The sequence below is a fragment of the Panthera tigris genome, chromosome A3, assembly GCF_018350195.1.
Source record: "Panthera tigris isolate Pti1 chromosome A3, P.tigris_Pti1_mat1.1, whole genome shotgun sequence".
Classification (NCBI taxonomy): Eukaryota; Metazoa; Chordata; class Mammalia; order Carnivora; family Felidae; genus Panthera; species Panthera tigris.
Window position 1 is genome coordinate 117,810,115 of NC_056662.1, and position 5,994 is coordinate 117,816,108.

The 5,994-nt window shown below is 45.1% G+C and overlaps 1 pseudogene; it reads right to left on the reverse strand.

Moving 5' to 3' along the window:
• Positions 1-338: 338 nt before the first annotated feature.
• LOC102961326 lies at positions 339-1,033 on the reverse strand (annotated as a pseudogene).
• Between the last annotated feature and the right edge of the window lie 4,961 nt (positions 1,034-5,994).

Consider the following 5,994-nt stretch of genomic DNA (forward strand, 5'->3'; position numbering starts at 1 on the left):
GTTTTTTTTTAAACATTTATTTACTTATTTTGAGAGAGAGAGAGAGAGAGAGAGAGAGAGCAGGGGAGGGGCAGAGAGAGAGGGAGAGAGAGAATCCCAAGCAGACTCTGCGCTGTCAGCTGGGGAGTCCAACACGGGGCTCCATCCCACAAACTGTGAGATCATGACCTGAGCCAAGATCAAGAGTTGGACACTTAACCGACTGAGCCACCCAGGTGCCTCTGTTTTATAATCTTAAGAGTTTATTATGAACTAGTTTCACAGGCCAAAAGGAAGTAAAAGGACCATGTACAGCCTTTCAGGAAATAGCAAGGGAACTTATAGGGGCCATGATGAGTCTAGGGTCTTGGTGGGTGTATTCCCAGGGGAGGAGCCCTTGCTTTGCAGGGGAGGGGGCCCACGTCCCCAGAGGGCTATGCCCACTGAAGTTCCTCGTCCAGGGGTGATCCCCACTGGGGGACCCATGGGAGGTCCCATGCCAGGTGGTGGGCCCATCATGCCCGGAGGGGGTGCCCCTTGGCCCATAGGTGGGGGAGGACCCCCACGGCCAGGCAGACACTGGTTTGGGTCCCCTGTAGTGCTGGCTGTATCAGCAGCTGCAGTGGCTGTCACCGTGTCTCTTCCTTGCGGGGTCACCACCTGTTGGGTGCCCCACCAGCCCCTCTGACTGGTCCAGCAAGTCCTGTAGGAACCTGGGGCCCTGGAACACCAGTTGGGATTCCTGTGACAGCAGCTCTGCCTGGACCCCCAGCAGCTCAGCAAGTGGCACTTGGGCAATGCCAGTATCTCTGGGAGGAAGTCCCTCTACTATCATCTGAGACCAGGCTTTCCCCTCCAAAGCAGTATCTCTTCTCTTTCTGCTTACGTTGAGTTCTTTGGCTTGATCTTCCTGAACTCATCACAGTCACAGAGGATTGAATTCGAATGCTTGCTGAGTCTTGAAGGTGTGAATGAAGTTACGGCCATCTTGCAGGAGACACCTCATCCTGCAGTCAATGTGCTGCGGCATCTTGCTGTTCTTGCCCACAGGCATCATAGTGATGGTTCTGATGGATCCGATTCCCGCTGGATTCCCCTCGGCACAGGCCTAGACACCGCCTGGTAACCCATTTCCCACTGCCACTACCGGAAGTCCAATCCTATGTTTTTAAGCCCCTTCTTCTGACTTGCTGCAGGATGCCCCACGGTGTGCACCCATCACATTTTGATCACCCAGAGACCCCGGGATGGACATCCAGATTGCTTCCAACTCATCACCACCGCAAAAATGCCATCATGATACCATTGCATGTGTCCTTCCGGATCTATGCAAGATTGACAAAACAAAACAACATAGGCCTGGGACCAGAATGCTGGGTTAATCGACTAAGTGTTGCCAGAGTGCCATCATCCGGAACAGTTGCCGAGTCAGCACTGCACAGGACCCTAGAGCCCCACGTGCTCACCACCACCTGATATTAACCAGATTCCCAGTTTTGTGGTGGGAGAGCTATAAAGGGCTGCTTTAATTTGCCTTTATCTGATAACTGACAAGTTCAAGCATCCTGTGTGTGGTGCTTGGTAGAGATTGCATTTTATTTTTCTCCATATAGGGAGCCGGTGTTATTTTCTCCTTATAGGGAGACTGTTATCCCAACATCATCTGCTGAACAGTCCATTCTCTCTTCCTGTTCAGTTGCATCTCCCACTTTATTATATGATAAGTTCCCATATTCGTATAAAAGCCAATTTCTGAGTTCTCTATTCTGTCCTGCTGATCTTTTTGTCTGTGTTTGAGCTAACAGCACACTGCTTTTATTGTTCTGACTTGACAGCATGTCTTACTACTTGGAATGATAAAACTCTCCTCTTTACTCTTATTTTGGAAGGTTGATTTAGTTATTTCTGGACCCTTATTTTTCCATATAGATTTTAGAGAAAACTCATTGGGTTCCTGTAAAATTCAACTGAAATTCTGATTGAGATTTTGTTGAGTAAATGAGTTAACTGGGGGAATATTGCCATCTTTATACTTTTGAGTCAGTCCTTCCAAAAACATGAAATGTCTCTCATTTTATTTTATTTTTTTAATGTTTCTTTTTTGGGACAGAGAGAGAGATGGAGCCTGAGTGGGGGAGGGGCAGAGAGAGGGAGACACAGAATCCAAAGCAGGCTCCAGGCTCCGAGCTGTCAGCACAGAGCCCGACGCGGGGCTCGAACTCACGGACCGCGAGATCATGACCTGAGCCGAAGTCGGACACTCAACCGACTGAGCCACCCAGGCACCCCTCTCATTTTGTTTTAAACATCTATATCCTTTATTAATTGGATAGTTTACTCCATGAAGGTCTGTGTATTCTTGCTTCAGTGAAATAGCTCACAGTTTTGTTGAACTAATTAGTTCACAGTTTTTGTTGCTCTTGCAAATGCTTTTATTTTATTCTGTTTTCTAGTTGATGATGGCTGCTGTACAGAAATGCTTGTTAAAGTTTGTCTTGAATCCAGCAACCCTGCTGAGCTTTCTTATTAGTCTTAAAACTCTGTTGCTTCCATTGGCTTTTCTGAGTAGATACAAAATGACAGTTTTATTTCTTCCTCTCAATCTTTACACTTGTTTCTTTTTCTTTCCTTAGAGCATTGGCTTGTGCTTCCAACACTATATTAACAGGAAATAGTGGTAGCTGGCACTGTTTTCTTCCCCTAACCCTCCACTGAACATATCTAGAATTTCTCCATTAAGCATACTATTTGCTGTAGGCTTTTGATATATAACTTTTAGCAAGTTGAGGACATATCCTTCTATTCCTTGTTTGCTAAGAGGTTTTTGGTAGTTTTTTTTTTTTATTATTATAACTAGGTGTAGAACTTTATCAGATGCTTTTCTGCCGTCAACTGAGATACAATCATGATTTTTCTCCCTCAGTCTATGAATGTTAAATTATTTTGTTGTATTTTCTTTTTATTATATGTTTATTTACTTTTGACAGATAGAGTGCTAGTGGGGAGGGGCAGAGAGTGAGGGGGACAGAGAATCCAAAGTAGGCTCCACGCTATCAGCACAAATCCCGACGTGGGGCTCAAGCAAACCATGAGATCATGACCGTAGCCAAAGTCGTTACTCAACCAACTGAGCCACCCAGGCACCCCACATTATTTTGTTGTATTTTCTGATGACAAATCTTGCTTGAGTTCCTGTGATAAGTCTCATCTGGTTGTGATTACTTTTTAAAAAATATACTTTCTGCTTCGTATAGTTAATATGTTGCTTAGAATTTTTACAGCCATCTCATAAGTGAAATGAGATTCTAATTTTCTTTTAACTGTCATTATTTGGTTTTGGTATCAAGGTTACACTAACTTCATAAAATGAGCTGGGTAGCTCTCCCTTTTATTCTATTTAATTTTTTTTTTAATTTAAAAGTAAAAGTATTTTTTTAAGTTTATTTATTTATTTTGAAAGAGAGCATGAGTGGGGAGGAGAGGCAGAGAGAGAGAGAGGGAGAGAGAATCTTAAGCAGGCTACATGCTCAGTACAGGGCCCAGTGCAAGGCTCAAATTCACCACCATGAGATCATGATCTGAGCTGAAACTAACAGTCAGATGTTTAGCTGCTCTTATCCTATTGTCTGAAACAACTTTAAAAAAAATTTTTTTTTTGTTTATTCATTTTTGAGAGACAGAGAGAGACAGAGCATGAGTGGGAAAGGGGCAGAGAGAGGGAGACACAGAATCCGAAGCAGGTTCCAGCCTCCGAGCTGTCAGCACAAAGCCCGACGTGGGGCTCGAACTCACGAACTGTGAGATCATGACCTGAGCTGAAGTCGGACGCTCAACTGACTGAGCCACCCAGGCGCCCCTGAAACAACTTTTTACATAATATAGAAATTAACTCTTTTTTGAAGTCTGGTAAAACTTACTTATAAAACCACGAGGACTGGTTTTCTTTTGGTGAAGAGGGGAAGAAATTTTAACTTTCATTCAATTTCTTTGGCTTCTTATTGACTGATTGAAGTGCCTGTTCCTTTTCAATACTTAGTATTATGTATTTCTTTGAATTTAGCCATTTCATTAAGGAATTCTAACACTTTAATGAACAAAATGCTCTTAGAAACGTATCTCCAAGGAAATGAGAAAAAAAACAAAAGTTCTATCCAGAAGAAATTTTCTTTAAAAAATCTAAGCATTCCTCAGCCCTGAGAACAGTGTAGAACTCTGAGAATGGCCAGTTTGCCCAAGAACAACACTTGGCCCACAAAATGGGCATGACCTTGGATCTCTGGTAAAACCCAAAGCTTCAGAGACTCTAACAGGCCAACAGTTCTGTGGCTGGACTGCAAGGCTAAGACTGATGTGAAACATCTCCAAGATCTGCACAAAAGACCCACACCTTCTAAGAGGCATAAGAACCATTCCTAGGACATGAACCTTTTTGCTGTTGAAACTCAAGATCATAAGAAACTATCATGGCACTCCTAAAGAGCAAGGTCATCTACGGGAAGTATAGCCCCTTTGCAGTCAGAGAGCGTTCTAATCTTGAGAGAACTGCCCAGAACCTCAGGACAGAAGAACATCATTTTGAAGGATAGAGCAAAAAGATGTTTTTTAGACCTAAAAGAATTGTCTTTTATCCTCCTATATTTATGTAGCTACTCTGAAGGTGTCAGACACCAATCTTCCAGTGATGAGCTAAAAGTCAACAGGGGCTCCCATCCCAAGTTCCGGAGAACAGGTTCAAAAAGCCACCCCCCAAAAAATCTACCACCACCAGGGAGCTCATTGGGCAGTCCTGAGTTTCTTGCATTCTAACCATCTGTGAGATGAGGAGTAGCCCATGGAAGAATGGTGGGCATTTCTAGGCTTTCAGGTCAATATTCTTTCTCAGAAGACATGAAGTTGTTGATAGGGCAGACTTCCAGAAGCTTCCATCTGAAATTTAATCAGGTCCATGCCAACGTCAGACTTTAGGAGAACCTGTGGAAGCCCTTACCGTATGGTAAAGGGGTATGATCTCTTTCCCTCTGTAGGAACTTACCCATCAGGGAAGGAGGGAGGTCTGACTCCAAATTTTCTGAGCCTCAGCAGGACACAAAGTAGGAGGGAAGAAAAAAGCCACACTCGCAGCTATGTGGAAACAGATCTTCTTGTGCCAAGTGCCTTTTCAGAGTTAGGTGATCTGAACACCCTCAGGGAGCTCCTCCACCTGAAGACTCCGTCCTCAGAAGGACTGCAAGGTCATGGTCAGATGAACCTGGGAGTGTCAGTCTACCGCCTCAGCACTGCATCCATAGCAGGGATGCTGATGTAGAAAGGAAAACTTCCACAGCGAAAAACAGTGTCCACAAAGCCCCAAGTGGTGAACCAGGAGAGAGTGAGACTGATGTACAAGGAGTGGTGCCTCCCAGGCCAGAAGGTGCAGAGGTCATTTCTAGTACTCCATCATCTTACAGGTTCCCTGGTGGGCATCAGAGAAGGCAGACTGGAACTCAACAAGCTGGTCTTCAAGGCAGTAGGGTTCTGCGTGGTGAAACTCATCTCCAGGGCACAGTTCAGGTCCGTGCTGTTCTTGGCTATCTCTGGGGCATGGTTCTACCTAGACGCATGTGTGGGTGGCTCTGTGGAGTGCAACTCTGTCATAGCCTTGTGCTTCATTTCCAGCAGCGAGGCCACGGATATAGCAAGGACAGCTTCTACCGCACGGGTCCAAGTGGGCTTTAGGGGGAATACAGGAAGCAGATGGGTGAAGTCCCATCTTCTCTATCATGTATTCTCTTGAAGTTGGTCTGGGATATCTACTTCTTGGGTCAGACATAGGTATGGTCCCCGGAGCTAGTGTAACTCGTGGAAGTTGGGTCTCATGGCTTCTATGTTGGCGTCTAGTGCTGATGACAGGTTCTCCTCTTCCTGGATTTTGTTTCAGCACAGCACCATCAGCCCCCACTATCACCGGCTGAGGAAGAAGCCCAGGCACAGTCCCACTTGGGTGGAATTGGCTCTCACTGAGGTGTAGCGAGGAAG